Source organism: Loxodonta africana, chromosome 19 (genome assembly GCF_030014295.1).
Source record: "Loxodonta africana isolate mLoxAfr1 chromosome 19, mLoxAfr1.hap2, whole genome shotgun sequence".
In the NCBI taxonomy this organism is placed as follows: domain Eukaryota; kingdom Metazoa; phylum Chordata; class Mammalia; order Proboscidea; family Elephantidae; genus Loxodonta; species Loxodonta africana.
The window spans coordinates 8,826,145-8,846,964 of record NC_087360.1 but is presented as its reverse complement, the minus strand read 5'-3'; positions in this window follow the sequence as shown (position 1 = coordinate 8,846,964).

Here is a 20,820-nt window from a genome sequence, read left to right as displayed (position 1 = left end):
GGGGAAGGGTGAAGGCATGTTTGGGTCTCCTATTGTGATCCTGCTGTAGTTACCTGATAGGTCACGAAAGATGCCAGGAGATTGGCTGTCCTCCCAAGTCACCTTGTGATCCCCTCCTGATGCTGGAGGGGGGAGGGAGGGGACACCGTGTATCCTGAGTGAAGGGGTCTGACATGCTGAGCCGCTCCATCTGGAGGCTGCATCCTGAGCCCGTCTGGCTCCAGCAGTGGGTGCTCTCCCAGCACACCTCCCCCGCTCCGTCCCTCACCAGCCGCTCAGCCTCATTTTCCCCTAAAAGATGATGTCCCATCTTCTATCGGTCTCAAGGCTTCCCCTCATGCCCTGTGCTGGTTTCTCTGCTGCCATCCCCTCTGCTCCCATCTCCCACACCATCTCACACTCTCTGCAGACTAGGGGTTGGCTGGAAGGGTTCTCACGCAGGGCCCCTTCCTGCCCAGTCCCCATGGCAACTCTGCTCTTTCCCTCAGTCCTCATGCCCTGTGCACCACCTAGAATCTGTCCTGATTTGGGGACATATGTGGAGCCCTGATGGCACAGTGGTTAAGTACTTGGCTACTAACTGAAAGTTTGGCAGTTCAAATCCACCAGCCACTCCTTGGAAACCCTATGGAGCAGTTCTACTCTGTCCTCTAGGGTAGCTATGAGTTGGAAATGACTCGACAGCAATGGGTTTTTGTTTCTTTGTTTTGGCACCCATAGTAGGGCCCTGCCCTGTGCCTCACTCGCTGAAGCCCAGAGGAACAAGACAACTGTCCTTCTCTTAGCTGCTTTCCTTCAATCTTAACATTTGTATTTCCTCAGGTGCGTCCAATCTGCAGGGATGGGGGGATGGGTGGAGCACAAGAAAGCTGGGTTGGCTGGAGATGGTTGCAAACATTAGACGTTTCTCCTCCGTGACTCATCAGAGAGCAGAGTCCTCCCTCTTCCTGGAATGCAGCGAACCCACTGCCAACTCCTGCCCCCTCCACCCCACCCCACCCCCCACAGCTTTGTCCTCAAAAACCAGATTGCCCCTAAAGATCTGACACAGCCCCTTGGGGAGGAAAGCATTTTGAGTCCACAGAGAACATCCTGCAAGTGGATTCTCTGGCCTGGGCAGAAACAGCATCCGAAAGGGAAGAAAGTGGATGTGTCACAACGAGTCTCTTCAAGGAAAATGGCTTCAGTCCCTACATCTTCTCCTGGCTTTGACCTTTCCACTGAGTAGCTTCCTAATAGAAAACCCGGGGCAGACAATCATGGGATCGTTGCAGTCAGTCTCCATTTCAATGGTACATGAAAGGGTTCTAGAAAAAATAGGAGGATGCGGATAAAAGGAAGGGCACACCGCTTGCTTGCTGTGCATGCACTAGGCTGGGCACTTCTGTGCAGTGTCTCATTCCGTCTGTACCGGCCAGTCTGGTAGGTATTGCTATCATTCCTGCTTTCCCAGATATAGAAAACTTATTCTCAGAGAGAATATCATTTGTCAAAGTTATAACATTAGAAATCACTATTCAACAAACACAGCCCTTGTGCTGCAGTGGTTAAGAGCTCAGCTGCTAACCAAAAGGTCAGCAGGCAGTTCGAATCTACAAGCCACTCTTTGGAAACCCTAGGGGGCAGTTCTACTCTGTCCTATAGGGTCGCTATGAGTCGGAATCTACTCAACGGCAACGGGTCTGATTTTTGGTTAGATTCAACAAATATTTTTGGAAAAAGTAGATCATCTGTATGGAGAAGAATGAGCTTGGATCCATTCCCCAAACCATGAAATGCAGTAAGTTTTCATGTGGGGAAGAGAGTTAAGCACTGAAAAAAGAAAACTCCATAAAACAATGCAAATATGTAACACAAGCATATCTATAGGTGTGGAGGGGACAGAAATGTCCAGGTACTTCAGATAAGGAGAACTTTTTAATTTGCATGACAAAACGTTAAACAAAACAAATGGAGGGAATATGGGCACAGATCTCTGGAAGGAAACTAGACCATCCCTGAGAACCTTCTAGTGCTCAGAGTGTGCCCCTCGGACTGCATACAAGCACTCTGAGACCCACACACACGCGGATCTTGGTTGTAGCAAATACCTCCTTGAGTGGCCTGTGGACCAGGTTGATTTCTTGGTGCCAGATCTGTCCCTCCTCCCCACTGTGGCCAAGGGAGAGCTGATCCTCCTGAGCCCACTGAGATGTGGCCTCCCCAAAAGGGAAGGAACAGCTGTTCCATTCACTGCACAGGTGCCGGTGGGCCAGAAAGTGACATCTAGGAGAAGTGCAGGAGGAGGCCCCACCAGCAGAACACAGGGACCTGAGCTGGCGTGCAGCCAGGCAGTGGGATTAACTTCCGAGGCGCTGGCCAAAACAGGCCCCGGGATTTTTATTTTTATTCGTTTTCCATTACAACTGCACAGCAACACAAACAGGCCACAAAACAGTGTAAGCCCCCACCGCGAGCGAGCCGTGTTCCTTTGCAGGGTGTCTGCTGTCTCAACACCACACATTCTGTTGATCTAATTTTGCCCATGTTAATATCGAGAGCTGGATTCTTTATTTCCCCACCAACGATAATGGGAGAAAGGCATTCTGATTGCCCGAGTATGCACACAGAGAGGGAAATAGAGCAAGATGTGCAATCAAGCCCATTGTCACAAGGAAAAACAGCTTAATGAGAAGTCAGTGGAAATCTAAGAAAAGACAGGTCTAACCCCACTAGTCCCCCAAGATCAGGGGCCGCAGGCACAGGGGTTGAAAGGAATCTGACTGCAGACAATCAAATGTCAATTAAAAAGAGGGAAAGGATTGTGGGCCTTAGAGCCAGACTTCAAGCAATGACACTCCTTTGAAAGCACAGTACTTCTTACCTGCTAGAGCTTACGTATACTTTACCTCGTGCTTTGCCCTATTCTTCTAGATACAAGGTTCTACATTACCACAGGTCTTCACAACATTAAATCAAAAACCAAACCAAACCTTTTGCCATTGAGTGGATTCTGACTCATTCCGACCCTACAGGACAGAGTAGAACTGGCCCATAGGGTTTCCAAGATTGTAATCTTTACAGAAGCTGACTGTCACATCTTTCTCCCTCAGAGTGGCCGGTGGGCTCAAATCACCAACCTTTCAGTTAGCAGCCAAACACTAACCACTGAGCAACCAAGGCTCCTTCTTCACATTACCTTTTGGAAATTGAGAAAAAACAAATTCAGAGGATTATAGCCACCAGGTAATGACTATGCGCTTAGGCAAGCTATCTAACCTGGGTCTCTGTTTATTTATTTGTACCATGTACCCCGTTTGACTTTAGTGAGGGTTAGCTGACACATGTGAGGTGTGCAGCACAGTGTCTGAAAATGGTACCAGAAGACATCACAGACACACGTTAGGATGATCTTAGGGACCCAGTTCTCCTAAAACATGAACCATTTGGCTTAATCTCTGAACAACGAATATGTCCACTAACATAACAGTGGATATAAAATCCCTCCCCCAAAACTAACACGTTACCATCAAGTCAATTCTGACGATACTGTGTAACAGAGTAGAATTGCTCCGTAGTGTTTTCTTGTCTGTAATCTTTATAGGAAGTCCTGGTGGTGCAGTGGTTAAGAGCTTGGCTGCTAACCAAAAGGTCGGCAGTTGGAATCCACCAGCCACTCCTCGGAAACACTATGGGGCAGTTCTACTCTGTCCTATAAGGTTGCTATGAGTCAGAATCAGCTCAATGGCAACAGGTTTCATTTGTTGTTGTTGTTTTAATCTTTATGGAAGCACATTGCCAGGACTGTCTTCTGTGGTACAGCTGGGTAGGTTCAAAGTGCAAACTGTTTGTGCTACCAAAGATTAGATATAAAGTCTTCACGTTTTTCCTCTTTCTTTTAGTAAGAAACATTACAGGCATAGGAAAAAGTACAGTAATAATCTAATAAACACCCATATACCACTATCCAGCTTAAGAAATAAAACATTACTAGTACAATTGAAGTATCTCGTGATCTCATTCTTCTCCTTTCTTTCTCAGTGGAAATTTAGGGTTATCATTCTCATGCAAAGTTACCCTGGGGGCACAGTGCTTAAAGTAATTGGCTGCTAACCCAAAGGTTCTTGATTCACACTCAACAGCAGCTCAGAGGCACAAAGATGTGGCAATCTGCTTCCGTGAAGATTTCAGCCTTGGAAACCTTACACGGCAGTTCCACTCTGTCCTATAGGGTTGCTATGAGTTGGAATTGACTCGAAGGCAACTGGTTTATTCTCTTGCTTATTTTTACTGCAGATATATAGATCCATAAACAATTATGCAAGCTGTGTTGTTTTGCATTTTTCACACTTTACATAAACACCAATTCTGTGCATATCCCACATCTCGCTGTTTTTTTTACTCACCATCATATGTTGTTTCTCGTTTTTTGAGATTCATTCATGTGGATACATGTAGCTCTAGTTAATTCCTTTTGGTTGCTACACAGTTACATATATTTAAGTATAATAAGTGACAACACAGAAAAAGGTGAAATCCTCAGGGTTCCCTTCTCTCTGTGGTCTATTTATGTGATAACCAGTTTTCAACACTGTTGTTGCTGTTGTTAGGTGCCATCGAGTCGATTCTGACTCATAGCGACCCCATGAGACAGAGTAGAACTGCTCCATAGGGTTTTCTTGGCTCTAATCTTTAAGGAGCAGATCGCCAGGTCTTTCTCCCACGGAGCCACTGGGTGGGTTCAAAGCACCACCCTTGCAGTTAGCAGCCGAGTGCTTAACCATTGTACCACCAGGGCTCCTTTTACAATGTTGGGTTCCCCAGAAAAAATCAAAGATGAGGATTTCACTGTATCACTCTTCCCCAGAAGGCTTGGGGAGATGTGATTTTTGCCCTGCTTCCAAGGCTGATGAGACTTCTTTTAGGGTTCACACTGCAGCTGCCTGTCAATAGGCTGTTTGGTTTGTGCTACAGAGAACTCATCCTGGTGTGACAATCAGGTCCCAGCCTTCTTTCAGACTGTGAATGCTGCTCCGCTTGGAAGATGCTGGGGTTGGCATTGCCCTGGGGTCTGGCACTTTGTGTGTGTGTGTGTGTGTGTGTGTGTTGGGGTATTGGCTGATGACAGTTTCTCTATTGTCAGGCTTTGGGTAGTACCTTAATATTAAAAGAGAATCCATTAAAACCTGCAGGTCAGCAGGAATTTTCCACTGCTCCCCTCTCCTCCCCATTAGGAGTATTTCAGAGTGATTGTAAAGGCAGGATGGTATGAATGCCCAGACTTCTGCATGCACACATTCCTTTTGATCCTTCCAATGAGATACACCTTGGCGGTTCCAAAGCTTCAGTTTGCCTGAGAATGACTGCATGGGTTTGTGTACACTAAGTCATACGTAAGGTACTTTGCTGGCAATTAATTAAAGGGATTCAAGGGTTGTGGTGAGTGTAGTTAATTTCCACCTTACTCCCTCTATATGATGTAATTCCTTTGTAATAAGCGTTCAGTAAATGCTATTTATCACTGGTTATTATTATTAGAGAGGCAAAGTATATAACTGATTTGCAAAATATTAGAGGAACAACCGAACAGTGGTTAACTTAATTAGTAAAGAATGTCTGCCTTAAGCATTGTGCTCTTTTAAATAATTATTTATATGAGATCAACTTGACAATAGCAACTCAAAAGGATAGATAGGAACCTTAGGGGGCAGTGAGTTTATGTTAATGAGGGAGGAGCAATTTGGAAAAGAAGGGTGAGAATAGTTGCCCAACTTGAAGAATGTAATCAGTATCACTGAACTGTACATGTAGAAATTGTTGAACTGGTATTATGTCCTACTGTTTATATTTTCAACAACAAAAATAAAATATTTTACAAAAATATTAGAGGAACAAAATCAGCATGGTGGTATCATGGAAAATAGCCAGCATGCATGAAGAGGGTGTTCTGGGCCTTCCAGAGTGTGTCGTGGTGTGGACCACAAGGCCTGCTGAGGTCTGTCAGGGAAGCCTGCCTAGGCATGTGTGTGGGGCACACCTGCACAGCAGACAGGCTTCCCTCCCGAGTTCATTCCTGGCCAACCTCTGGCACACCCACAGTTGAATTTGACCTTGGCCCACCTCATCATCAGTCCTTGCTATATTTCTTGCTTTGCCTCTAAGCTTTGCCCCTGAAGTTTGGGAGCCTCTTTCACCCCTTGCTCTTGACTCTGTGGACTCAACTCTCTGACTACCTCAAGTGCTCTGGGTTCAGGTGGCTCCATCCTGTTTGCCCCTCTGGGTTGGCCTCTGAGGGCGACTCCAGATGCAGATGGAGCAGGGCTCAGGCCAGGACCAGAATTCCCAGTGACTGAGCCATTGCAGATTCCGTATCGGCTATTTTTTACTTTCTAAATCTGGGAAGCTTTGCCACTTGTTTCTTATTTCCCTCTTCTTCCTTTTAGGGAGAGAGATGGAACTGTCAGGAGACTGCAGGCCTCATTCTGTCATTCTGCTCTCCAGGCCACTGAGGGGTTGCAACTGGCTCCCAGACGCTCACATGCACAGAATCCAAACCTTTAGTAGAACTTCCCTCTTAGTTCTCTTGCTCCTCCTGGTAACTTGTGGCTTGAAGGGTTTGATAGCACTGAGTTCTTACAGGGCAAGGGCCAGAGGTATGCTCAGTTCAATTCCTGAGTCATAGAAGGATGGGGTCCTTGCTCAGCTCATCCCTTTAAGCTCCGTATCAGACCAGGAAGTTCTAGTCTGTTTCTCTGTGCAGTTGGCCCACCAGCGGGCAAGCTGGGTTACTGTTACTCTTGAAGGCGAGAAATCCTGAACCCCATGCTACCCAGGATCAGTCTAGCATCTGTCAGTGCTTGATTCCTTGAGCTTCAACCACTGGATGTGACCTATTGGTATTCAGAGGTCCCCCTTAGGCATGTGGGAAAGGGTAGCAGGGATGGAAGGAGACACAAAGATGTTCAAATACCACTGTTGCCCTCTGAGACCTTACCTTCTAGTTTCAGTAGTGGGTAGGGTTGAAGAGAGAAAGAGAAAAATTTTTTAAAATCTAGTCTTCCCTTCAGCCCAGAAATTTTTGGGCTGAGTACTTACTGATGGAATGTCTACTGGGAAAATGGGTAGGCTGGAACCTGTGTCAATGAACTGACCTATCTTGCTTTAGCTCTGGAAAAATGAAATTCCAGACCTAAAGGGGGTTCATGATGAGCCCAATTTCCCTCCTTGGATCCTAACAGACATCTACTAAAGTCACATCCAGTTGGAGAATTCTGGAATAAGGGACGATAACAGGAATTTGACTCCCTGAGAAAGTAATCATAAACTTACTGGGTCTCCTTGCCATTAATGTTTTCCCATCTTGGTTCATCCTTTTCATCCTACCAGCTTTATATATACATTTTTAAAATTAGTTTTTTATTATAGATGTCTTCTAACATAACAACAGTAAAGAAACATAGTATAATGGACCTCTACTTACCATTATTTGGCTTCAACAATTATGAACATTTCTTGAATCATCTTAAATCATTCCTCATGGCCTGTAATTGTGCTTCTTAAGCCTCAGTCATGCCTGGATTCGCCTTGTGATTTTTGCTGTATCCAAATACCACCTTCCTGTTATTTATGTAAGATTTTTCTTTACATCAGCACACTTTAAAAATACTTAAAAAACATGTAACTACCATAAATGGAAAACCAGGATCACTTGCCGTAAATAGAAAAGTAATGTAAACATAAATACAACAAAAATGAATAAGTAAATGCATAAATGCAACAAAAATATTATTAAATACTGTCATATACTGTTGCCTGCCAGCTTCTGCTCATTCTGTTAAAAAAAAAAAAAAAAGGGAGGTTATCAGCAAAGGCTACAGGTGTTAAAAATCATAGAGCACCAAACTGAGACTTTCTCCCCCAGTTAGTCGGGAGGACTGAAGGTGACTATAAAGGGGAATCGCTTTTCCATGACATACTTGTTGTTACTGTAATGCCGTGCTTGGCACCGGCTAAAGTCTGCCCATGTGCCCTCTCTGCACATACTTATACTGGCATTAGTCTCATGCTTTGGGAAACCCTGTACTAAAAACTCAGAGGATTTGACCCCATTCTCTCTCTCCACCCTCATTTCTGACTGGTACTTGTGATAGTCACTTTTATGTGTTAATTTGGTTACCACATAAAAAAAAACGAGTTAATTCAATCAACACTAATCTTGGTGTTGCTGTGAAGGTATTTTGTAGTTGGGATCCAAGCCCATAATCAGTTGGAAGATTTTTCTAGACAATCTGGATAGGCCTGATCCAATCAGGCCTTAAGAGCAAACCAAGTCTTCCCTGAGGAAGAAGAAATTTCATCTGTGGAATGCAAAGTCCAAGAGTTTCCAGCCTGCCCTTCTGGATGACCCACTCTAAGGATTTCAGACTTGCCTAGCCAGCCCAATCCTGTAAACTAATCTTTGCAATAGATTTTATCAACACTAAGGAGACAACAGACCAGTGGTAACTTTGGTGAAGGGTAGGAGAGTACACAATACTGGGGAAGTCGGCACAACTTGACCAAGGCAAGGTCATGGAAGCTTCACAGACACATCCAAACTCCCTAAGGGACCGAATTACTGGGCTGAGGGCTGGGGACCATGGTCTCCGGGGACATCTACCTCAATGGGCATAATATAGTTTATAAAGAAAACGTTGTACATCCTTTTTTTTTTTTTTTTAATTTTTATTCTGCTTTAAGCGAAAGTTTACAAGTCAAGTCAGTCTCTCAAGCAAAAATTTATATACACCTTGCTATATACTCCTAGTTGCTCTCCCTCTAAGGAGACACCACACTCCTTCCCTCCACTCTCTATTTTCGTGTCCATTCAGCCAGCTTCTGACCCCCTCTGCCCTCTCTTCTCCAGGCAGGAGCTGCCCACATAGTCTCATGTGTCTACTTGATCCAAGAAACTCACTCTTCACCAGTATCATTTTCTATCCCACAGTCCAGGTCAATCTGTCTGAAAAGTTGGCTTTAGGAATGGTTCCTGTCTTAGGCTAACAGAAGGTCTGGGGACCGTGACCTCTGGGGTCCTTCTAGTCTCAGTCAGACCATTAAGTCTGGACTTTTTTTTTTTTTTTTAACTTTTATTGAGCTTCAAGTGAACGTTTACTAATCAAGTCAGACTGTCACATATAAGTTTATATACACCTTACTCCGTACTCCCACTTGCTCTCCCCCTAATGAGTCAGCCCTTCCAGTCTCTCCTTTCGTGACAACTTTGCCAGCTTCCAACTCTCTCTATCCTCCCATCCCCCCTCCAGACAGGAGATGCCAACACAGTCTCAAGTGACCACTTGATATAATTAGCTCACTCTTCATCAGCATCTCTCACCTACCTACTGTCCAGTCCCTTTCATGTCTGATGAGTTGTCATCGGGGATGGTTCCTGTCCTGTGCCAACAGAAGGTTTGGGGACCATGACCGCCGGGATTCCTCTAGTCTCAGTCAGACCATTAAGTATGGTCTTTTTATGCGAATTTGGGGTCTGCATCCCACTGATCTCCTGCTCCCTCAGGGGTTCTCTGTTGTGCTCCCTGTCAGGGCAGTCGTCGATTGTGGCCGGGCACCAACTAGTTCTTCTGGTCTCAGGATGATGTAGGTCTCTGGTTCATGTGGCCCTTTCTGCCCCTTGGGCTCTCAGTTGTCGTGTGACCTTGGTGTTCTTCATTCTCCTTTGCTCCAGGTGGGTTGAGACCAATTGATGCATCTTAGATGGCCGCTTTTTAGCATTTAAGACCCCAGACGCCACATTTCAAAGTGGGATGCGGAATGTTTTCATAATAGAATTATTTTGCCAATTGACTTAAAAGTCCCCTTAAACCATGGTCCCAAAACCCCCGCCCTTGCTCCGCTGACCTTTGAAGCATTCATTTTATCCCGGAAACTTCTTTGCTTTTGGTCCAGTCCAGTTGAGCTGACCTTCCGTGTATTGAGTATTGTCCTTCCCTTCACCTAAAGCAGTTCTTATCTACTAATTAATCAGTAAAAAACCCTCTCCCACCCTCCCTCCCTCCCCCCATCGTAACCACAGAAGTATGTGTTCTTCTCAGTTTATACTATTTCTCAAGATCTTATAATAGTGGTCTTATACAATATTTGTCCTTTTGCCTCTGACTCATTTCGCTCAGCATAATGCCTTCCAGGTTCCTCCATGTTATGAAATGTTCAACAGATTCGTCACTGTTCTTTATCGATGCGTAGTATTCCATTGTGTGAATATACCACAATTTATTTAGCCATTCATCCGTTGATGGACACCTTGGTTGCTTCCAGCTTTTTGCTATTGTAAACAGAGCTGCAATAAACATGGGTGTGCATATATCTGTTTGTGTGAAGGCTCTTATTTCTCTAGGGTATATTCCAAGGAGTGGGATTTCTGGGTTGTATGGTAGTTCTATTTCTAACTGTTTAAGATATCGCCAGATAGATTTCCAAAGTGGTTGTACCATTTTACATTCCCACCAGCAGTGTATAAGAGTTCCAATCTCTCCGCAGCCTCTCCAACATTTATTATTTTGTGTTTTTTGGATTAATGCCAGCCTTGTTGGAGTGAGATGGAATCTCATCGTGGTTTTAATTTGCATTTCTCTAATGGCTAATCATCGAGAGCATTTTCTCATGTATCTGTTAGCTGCCTGAATATCTTCTTTAGTGAAGTGTGTGTTCATATCCTTTGCCCACTTCTTGATTGGGTTGTTTCTCTTTTTGTGGTTGAGTTTTGACAGAATCATGTAGATTTTAGAGATCAGGCGCTGGTCGGAGATGTCATAGCTGAAAATTCTTTCCCAGTCTGTAGGTGGTCTTCTTACTCTTTTGGTGAAGTCTTTAGATGAGCATAGGTGTTTGATTTTTAGGAGCTCCCAGTTATCTGGTTTCTCTTCGTCATTTTTGGTAATGTTTTGTGTTCTGTTTATGCCCTATATTAGGGCTCCTAAGTTGTCCCTATTTTTTCTTCCATGATCTTTATCGTTTTAGTCTTTATGTTTAGGTCTTTGATCCACTTGGAGTTAGTTTTTGTGCTTGGCGTGAGGTACGGGTCCTGTTTCATTTTTTTGCAAATGGATATCCAGTTATGCCAGCACCATTTGTTAAAAAGACTATCTTTTCCCCAATTAACTGACTCTGAGCCTTTGTCAAATATCAGCTGCTCGTATGTGGATGGATTTATATCTGGGTTCTCAATTCTGTTCCATTGGTCTATGTGCCTGTTGCTGTACCAATACCAGGCTGTTTTGACTACTGTGGCTGTATAATAGGTTCTGAAATCAGGTAGAGTGAGGCCTCCCACTTTCTTCTTCTTTTTCAGTAATGCTTTGCTTATCCGAGGCTTCTTTCCCTTCCATATGAAGTTGGTGATTTGTTTCTCTATCACCTTAAAAAATGACATTGGAATTTGGATCGGAAGTGCATTGTATGTATAGATGGCTTTTGATAGAATAGACATTTTTACTATGTTAAGTCTTCCTATCCATGAGCAAGGTATGTTTTTCCACTTAAGTATGTCCTTTTGAATTTCTTGTAGTAGAGCTTTGTAGTTTTCTTTGTATAGGTCTTTTACATCCTTGGTAAGATTTATTCGTAAGTATTTTATCTTCTTGGGGGCTACTGTGAGTGGTATTGATTTGGTTATTTCCTCTTCGATGTTCTTTTTGTTGATGTAGAGGAATCCAAGTGATTTTTGTATGTTTATCGTATAACCTGAGACTCTGCCAAACTCTTCTATTAGTTTCAGTAGTTTTCTGGTGGATTTGTTGGGGTTTTCTGTGTATAAGATCATGTCATCTGCAAATAGAGATAATTTTACTTCCTCTTTGCCAATCCGGATGCCCTTTATTTCTTTGTCTAGCCTAATTGCTCTGGCTAGGACTTCTAGCACAATGTTGAATAAGAGCGGTGATAAAGGGCATCTTTGTCTGGTTCCCGTTCTCAAGGGAAATGCTTTCAGGTTCCCGTTCTCAAGGGAAATGCTTTCAGGTTCTCTCCATTTAGAGTGATGTTGGCTGTTGGCTTTGCATAGATGCCCTTTATTATGTTGAGGAATTTTCCTTCAATTCCTATTTTGGTGAGAGTTTTTATTATAAATGGGTGTTGGACTTTGTCAAATGCCTTTTCTGCATCAATTGATAAGATCATGTGGTTTTTGTCTTTTGTTTTATTTATGTAGTGGATTACATTAATGGTTTTTCTAATATTAAACCAGCCTTGCATACCTGGTATAAATCCCACTTGGTCGTGGTGAATTATTTTTTTGATATGTTATTGAATTCTATTGGCTAGAATTTTGTTGAGGATTTTTGCATCTATGTTCATGAGGGATATAGGTCTGTAATTTTCTTTTTTTGTAATGTCTTTACCTGGTTTTGGTATCAGGAAGTCTGGACTTTTAATGAGAATTTGAGGTCTGCATCCCACTGCTCTCCTGCTCCACCTGGGATTCTCTGTTGTGTTCCTGTCAGGGCAGTCACCGGTTGTAGCCAGGCACCATCTAGTTCTTTTGGTCTCAGGCTGATGTAGTCTCTGGTTTATGTTGCCCTTTCTGTCTCTTAGGCTCATAATTACCTTGTATCTTTGGTGTTCTTCATTCTCCTTGGTCCACGTGGGTTGAGACCAATTGATGCATCTTAGATGGCTGCTTGCTAGCATTTACGACCCCAGACGCCACTCTCAAAAGTGGGATGCAGAATGTTTTCTTAAGAGATTTTATTATGCCAATTGACTTAGATGTCCCCTGAAACCATCGTCCCCAAACCCCCAACCCTGCTACGCTGGCCTTCGAAGTGTTCAACTTATCCAGGAAACTTCTTTGCTTTTGGTTTAGTCCAGTTGTGCTGACCTCTCCTGCATTGTGTGTTGTCTTTCCCTTCACCTAAAATAGTTCTTGTGTACTATCTAATTAGTAAATACCCCTCTCCCTCCCTCTCTCCCCACTCTCGTAACCATCAAAGAATATTTTCTTCTCTATTTAAACTATTTTTCGAGTTCTTATAATAGTGGCCTCATACAATATTTGTCCTTTTGCAACTGAGTAATTTCACTCAGCATAATGCCTTTCAAATTCCTCCATGTTATGAAATGTTTCACGGATTCATCATTGTTCTTTATCAATGCATAGTATTCCATTTTGTGAATATACCATAATTTATTTATCCATTCATCCATTGATAGGCACCTTGGTTGCTTCTATCTTTTTGCTATTGTAAACAGTGCTGCAATGAACATGGGTACGCATATATCTGTTCATGTAATGGCTCTTATTTCTCTAGGATGTATTCCAAGGAGTGAGATTCCTGGGTCATACGGTAGTTCTATTTCTAGTTTTTTAGGTAAGCACCAAATCGATTTCCAAAGTGGATGTACCATCTTATATTCCCACCAGCACTGTAATAAGTGTCCCAGTGCCTCCATAACCCCTCCAACATTTATTATTTTCTGTGTTTTGGATTAATGCCAGCCTTGGAGATGGGATCTCATTGTTGTTTTGATTTGCATTTTTCTAATGGTTAATAATTATTTGCATTTCCTCGTGTATCTGTTAGCTACCTGAATGTCTTCTTCAGTGAAGTCCCTGTTCATATACCTTGCCCATTTTTTAATTGGGTTATTTGTCTTTTTGTAGTTGAGTTTTTCCAGTATCAAGTATATTTTAGACATCAGACACTGATTGGAAATGTCACAGCTAAAAACTTTTTCCCGGTCTGTAGGTAATCTTTGGTGAAGTCTTTGGCTGAGGATAGATGTTTGATTTTTAGGAGCTCCCAGTTATCTAGTTTCTCTTCTGCATTGTTAATAATGTTTTGCATACTGTTTATGCTGTGTATTAGGGCTCCTAGCGTTGTCCCTATTTTTTCTTCCATGATCTTTATCATTTTAGATTTTACATTTAGGTCTTTGATCTGTTTTTAGTTTTTGTGCATGGTGTGAGATATGGGTCTTGTTTCATTATTTTGCAGATGGATATCCAGTTATGCCGGCACCATTTGTTAAAAGAGACTGTCCTTCCCCATTTTACTGACTTTGGGCCTTTGTGGATGGATTTATGTCTGGATTCTCAATTCTGTTCCATTGGTTGATGTATCTGTTGCTGTACCAGTACCAGGCTATTTTGACTACTGTGGCAGTATAACAGGTTCTAAAATCAGGTAGAGTGAGGCTTCCCACTTTGTTCTTCTTTTTCAGTAATGCTTTATTTATCCAGGGCCTCTTTCCCTTCCATGTGAAGTTGGTGATTTGTTTCTCCATCTCATTAAAAAATGTTGTTGGAATCTGGATGGGAATTGCATTGTATCTATAGATCATTTTTGGTAGAATAGACATTTTTACAATGTTAAGTCTTCCTATCCATGAGCAAGGTATGTTTTTCCACTTATGTAGGTCTCTTTTGGTTTCTTCCATTAGTGTCTTGTAGTTTTCTTTGTATAGGTCTTTTAGTCTATGGTAATATTTATTCCTAGGTATTTTATCTTCTTGGTAAATGGTATTGATTTGGTGATTTCCTCTTCATGTTCTTCTTTTATTGGTGTAGAGGAATCCAACTGATTTTTGTATGTTTATCTTATCCTGATACTCTGCTGAACTCTTCTATTAGTTTCAGTAGTTTTCTTGAGGGTTTTCTGTGTATAAGATCATGTTATCTGCAAATAGAGATACTTTTAGTTCTTCTGTTATCCCTCCCTGTTCTGGTACTCCAATCACTTGTAGGTTATTTCTCTTGATAGAGTCCCACATGATTCTCAGAATTTCTTCGTTTTTTAAAATTCTTTTATCTGATTTTTCTTCAAATATATTGGTGCCAAGTGCTTTATCTTCAATCTCACCAATTCTGCCTTCCACCTGCTCAATTCTGCTCTTTCTATTGAGTTGTCTAATTCTGTAATTTCATTGTTAATCTTCTGAATTTCTGATTGCTGTCACTCTATGGATTCTTGCAGCTTATTAAATTTTTCATTATGTTCTTGAATAACCTTTTTAATTTCTTCAACTGCTTCATCTGTGTGTTCCTTGGCTTGCTCTGCGTATTGCCTGATCTCCTTCCTGATGTCTTGAAGAGTTCTGTATATTAATCTTTTGTATTCTGCATCTGGAAATTCCAGAAGGCACCTTCATCCAGAAGATTCCTTGATTCTTTGTTTTGAGAGCTTGTTGTGGTTATCATGGTCTGCTTCTTTATGTGATTTGATATTGACTGTTGTCTCTGAGCCATCTATTAGTTATTGTATTAGTTTATTTTATGTTTGCTTACTGTATCCTAGCTTCTTGCTTTGTTTTGTTTTGATATGCCCAAATAGGTTGCTTGATTGAGCTAGCTTGGTTATTTTCACCTTTGAAGCTCTAACATCCTGTTTCCAGATGGCTAGGGCTGTTATAAGGTATATCAGCCTAGGAGTCCATTCACTTTTCTTGTATGGACTCAGCTTAGCTGTCCAGGTAGCTGGTCATCAAGTGTGTGGTACAGGCTCTGTCCTACAGTCTTAGAGGGGCAGGGGTGATTGGTGTAGGTACTGGTATCTGGTTGCAGCAGGGGGTCAAGGCAGGGGGCTGACAACCAGCCCCCGAGTGTCTGTAAGGAAATCATGTCCCTATTCCCTAGAGTGCACAGGTGGGTGGGTTCTGCAGACGGACCATGGGTACCCAGTGCTTTTGGTTGTAAGAACTGGGAGGTACCAGTTATCCTTGGACCCCTGTCGAGGGCGGTTGGGTGATCTGAGTGGAGCCACCAGTCCTAAGGCCCCTGATGTGTGTAGAAGACCCTGTTTAATAGGCAAAGTGGTGTCAAACATCAAACACCCACCTCTCCACTGCACAGCTGAAACAGCTGCAGTCTGCCAACAAGGGCCTATTTTCCTGAAATAGGCCCACACAGGTCCATGTAGGGGGGAAAGGTATTCAAAATCCATGGACTGTTTATGCCTGGACAAGAGCTGCTTCTGTCCTGAGTTCCCCAGGTCAGTGGAGCTTGCAGATTATCTTTTCTTCCATTTGTGAATTTATTCCTTCTCCAAGGATGCAGCAGGACTTATCTCAGGCCCAGGGAAATCGACAGCCACTGAAGCCAGCTTGGGGGCTGGGAGTGCAGTCAGGTATACGCAAGTACTTAGCTTTTGCCAAGAGCATCATTCTTCTCTGGTTCCGGAGGTGTGAGTAGGCTGTGTAGCTGCTCCCTGAGGGAACTGTGGCCGAATGCTACCACCAGCCCACTGCAGTCGCTCCCGGGAATGGTGCCTGAGAGTTCCGGGCAATTCAGGTCCTGCAACTCCTCTCTGCTTCTGAACTGTCTCTCCCTCCCCCTGACGCTCAATCCCTTTTCTAACTTTGCCTTTGATGTTCAGGGCTCCTAGCTTGTCATAAATATCATTTTTTTTCACTTGTTTTTTGGGGTCTTTGTTGTAAGAGGGTTCACCGTAAGCGTTCAACTACTCTGCCATCTTGGCCCTGCCTCCCTGTATATCCTACTTTGGTGAGTAGCATCTGGAGTCTTAAAAGCTTATCAGTAGCCATCTAAGGTACTCCACTGGTCCCACCTCGTCTAGAGCAAGGGAGAATAAAGAAAACCAAGGACACGAGGGACAGATTAGTCTAAAAGACTAATGAACCACAACTACCACAGTATTTACCAGACTGAATCCAGCACAACTAGATGATGCCTGGCTACCACCACCGACTGCTCTGACAGGGCTCACAATAGAGGGTCCTCAACAAAGCTGGAGAAAAATGTAGAACAAAATTCTAACTCACAAGGAAAGACCAGACTTACTGGTCTGGCAGAGACTGGAGAAACCCCAAGAGTACGGCCCCCCAGACACCATTTCAATTCAGTACTGAAGTCACTCCTGAGGTTCACTCTTCCACCAAAGATTTGTGTTAGGTGTCATTGAATCGGTTCTGACTCATAGCAACCCTATGTACAACGGAACGAAACACTGCCTGGTCTTGTGCTGTTCTCACAATCATTGTTATGCTTAAGGCCACTGCTGCAGCCACTGTGTCAATCCACCTTGTTGAGGGTCTTCTTCTTTTTTGATGACCGTCTACTTTTCCAAGCATGATGTCCTTCTCCAGGTACTGGGCCCTCCTGATAACGTCCAAAGTATGTGAGACATAGTCTCACCATCCTTGCTTCTAAAGAGCATTCTGGTTGTACTTCTTCCGAGACAGATTTGTTTGTTCTTTTGGCAGTCCATGATGTTTTCGATATTCTTTGCCAACACCACAATTCAAAGGCATCAATTCTTCTCCGGTCTTCCTTATTCATTGCTCTGCTTTTTCATGCATATGAGGCGATTGAAAACACCACAGCTTGGGTCAGGTGCACTTTAGTCTTCAAGGTCACATCTGTGCCATTCAACACTTTAAAGAGGTCTTTTGCAGCAGATTTTCCCAATTCAATGCGTCTTTTGATTTCTCGACTGCTGCTTCCGTGGGTGTTGACTGTGGATCCAAGTAAAATTAATCCTTGACAACTTCAGTCTTTTCTTCATTTATCATGATGTTGCTTATTGGTCCAGTTGAAAGGATTTTTATTTTCTTTATGTTGAGGTGTAATCCATATGGAAGGCTGTGGTCTTTGGTCTTCATCAGTAAGTGCATCAAGACCTCTTCACTTTCAGCAAGCAAGGCTGTGTCATCTGCATAACTCAGGTTGTTAATGAGTCTCCAATCCTGACACCCCATTCTTCTTCACATAGTCCATCTTCTCAGATTATCTGCTCAACTCACAGATTGAATAGGTATGGTGAAAGGATACAACCCTGACACACACCTTTCCTGACTTTAAACCAATCAGCATCCCCTTGTTCTGTCCGAACAACTGCCTCTTGATCTACGTACAGGTTCCTCATGAGCACAATTAAGTGTTCTGGAATTCCCATTCTTCACAATGTTATCCATAGTTTGTTATGATCCAGTCGAATGCCTTTGCACAGTCAATAAAACACAGATAAACATCTTCCTGGTATTCTCTGCTTCCGTCCAGGATTTTTCTGAGATCAGCAATGACATCCCTGGTTCCACGTCCTCTTCCAAATCTGCCCTGAATTTCTGGCAGTCGATGTATTGCTGCAGCCACTCTTGAATGATCTTCAGCAAAATTTTACTCGTGTAAGATGTTAATGATATTTTTGATAATTTCTGCATTCGGTGGTATCCACCTTTCATTGGAATTGGCATAAATATGGATCTCTTCCAGTTGGTTGGCCAGGTGGTTGTCTTCCAAATTTCTTGGCATAAACAAATGAGCACTTCCAGTGCTGTATCCATTTGCTGAAATATCTTAATTGGTATTCCATCAATTTCTGGAGACTTGCTTTTCGCCAATGCCTTCAGTGCAGCTTGGACCTCTTCCTTCAGTACCATCAGTTCCTGATCACATGCTACCTCCTGAAATGGTTGAATGATGACTAATTCTTTTAGGTATAGTGACTCTGTGTGTATTTATTCTATCTTCTTTTGATGCTTCCTGCATCATTTAATATTTTTCCTACAGAAGCCTTCAGTTTTGCAATTTGAGGCTTGAATTTTTTCTTCAGTTCTCTCAGCTTGAGAAATGCCAAGTATGTTCTTCCCTTTTGGTTTTCTATCTCCAGCTCTTTGCACATGTCATTGTAATACTTTACTTTGTCTTCTTGAGGCATCCTTTAAAATTTTCTGTTCAGCTCTTTTACTTCATCATTTCTTTCATTTGCTTTAGCTACTTGACATTCAAGAGCAAGTTTCAGAGTCTCTTCTGGAATTTATTTTGGTCTTTTCTCTCTTTCCTGTCTTTTTAATGACTTCTTGCTTTCTTCATGTATGATGTCCTTGATGTCATTCCACAACTCATCTGGTCTTTGGTCATTAGCATTCAACGATTCAATTCTTTTCTTGAGATGGTCTCTAAATTCAGGTGGGATATACTCAATGTCATACTTTGGCTCTCATGGTCCTACTCTAATTTTCTTCAGCTTCAACTTGAACTTGCATATGAACAATTGACAGTTTGTTCTGCAGTCAGCCCCTGGCCTTGTTCTGACTGGTGATATTGAGCTTTTCCATCGTCTCTTCCCACAAATGCAGTCGATTTGATTCCTGTGTATTCCCTCTGTCAAGGTCCACATGTATGGTTGCCATTTACATTGGTGAAAAAAGGTATTTGCAATGAAGAAGTCGTTGGTCTTCAAAATGTTATCATGTGATTTCTGGCATTGTTTCTATCACCAAGGCCGTATTTTCCAACTACCAACCCTTCTTTTTTGTTTCCAGCTTTTGTATTCCAATCACCAGCAATTGTCAATGCATCCTGACTGCATGTTCATGTTCGATCAATTTCAGACCGCAGAAGTTGGTAAAAATCTTCATTTTTGGCCTTAGCAGTTGGTGCGTAAATTTGAATAATAGTCTTACTAAGTGGTCTTCATTGTAGGTGTATAGATATTATCCTCTCACTGACAGTGTTGTATTTCAGGACTGATCTTGAAATATTCTTTTTGATGATGAATGCTACGCCATTCCTCTTCAAGTTGTCATTCCTGGCATAGTAGACCATATGATTATCTGACTGAAAATGGCCAATACCAGTCCAGTTCATCTCACTAAGGTCCAGGATATTGATGTTTATGTGTTCCATTTCATTTTTGATGATTTCCAATCTTCCTGGATCCACACTTTGTACTTCCCACATTCTGATTATTAATGGATGTTTGCAGCTGAAGAAACAGCCAAAAATTAGACAGGCCCTTAAAACAAACACTAATACACGTAGCTCAACCATGTATACGAGACTAAATGGGCACATCAGCCCATGGGCAAGGTGAAGAAGGCAGGAGGGGACAGGTAAGCTGGACAAATGGAAACAGACAACTTAAGGATGAGAAGGCGAGAGTGTTGACATGTCATGGGGTTGGCAATCAATGTCACAAAACAATACGTGTATTGTTTAATGAGAAAGTAATTTACTCTCTAAACCTTCATCTAAAGCACAATTTAAAAAAATCTTATCTATCTACCTACCTATCTATTTACCTATCTGCCTACCTATCTGTTAACTGGTTTTATTTCACTGGTGAAACCCAGTACCCTATAAATGTGTTCTAGAGCAACCAGAATATCGTGGTTCCCTCAGTGTGGCAACTTCATCTCTACTTCTTTGGTTTTGCTTGTTCCTTACCCTCTGCCTGGAGTATTCTTTTCCATGAATCCACTTTTCCAGCCCATCCTGCCTTCAGGGTCTGGATCGACAAGGCCCCACCACCTCTGTGAAGCCTTCCTGGCTGCTCCAGATCTATCAGTGTGCCGTCCTGTGAGTGTAATCACCACTGTTGGTGACCACTCACTTGGCCTTCAGCGTAACTTTTATGTGTGATGGCCCCTCAAAGGTCAGCACTGTGACCTCTACATGTGTGTGTCTCCCTAATACTAAACTGCTGCTCTACCCAAACAATGTGCTCAGACTTTGTGGACGATGCTTCTGAAGCTTGGTTGGCATATGCAGAGTGCTTTTTTGTATCTTTAGGTTTCTGGTCCATTTTATAATTTCTGGCCCTGAAAAACTACCAATATTTTCATGGTGTGGAACATAGCTACCCATTTTCTGGGCTGGGACATGCTAGAATAACAAAAGGTCTATTGAAATATGACTCAAAGCAGATAATAGAGATGAAGTTGCTATTCTGATGTAAAAACATACAGGAGTTATATCAAGAAGCTGAGGAAAAGGTCTTATTGTCTAGTCCCAAGGCTGGATTTCCACTTTATCCCATATAGATAGTTCCTAACCTGCCAGATCTGAAGTTCTCCCTGGCCCCATCCAAGGAAAATCCTATGGAA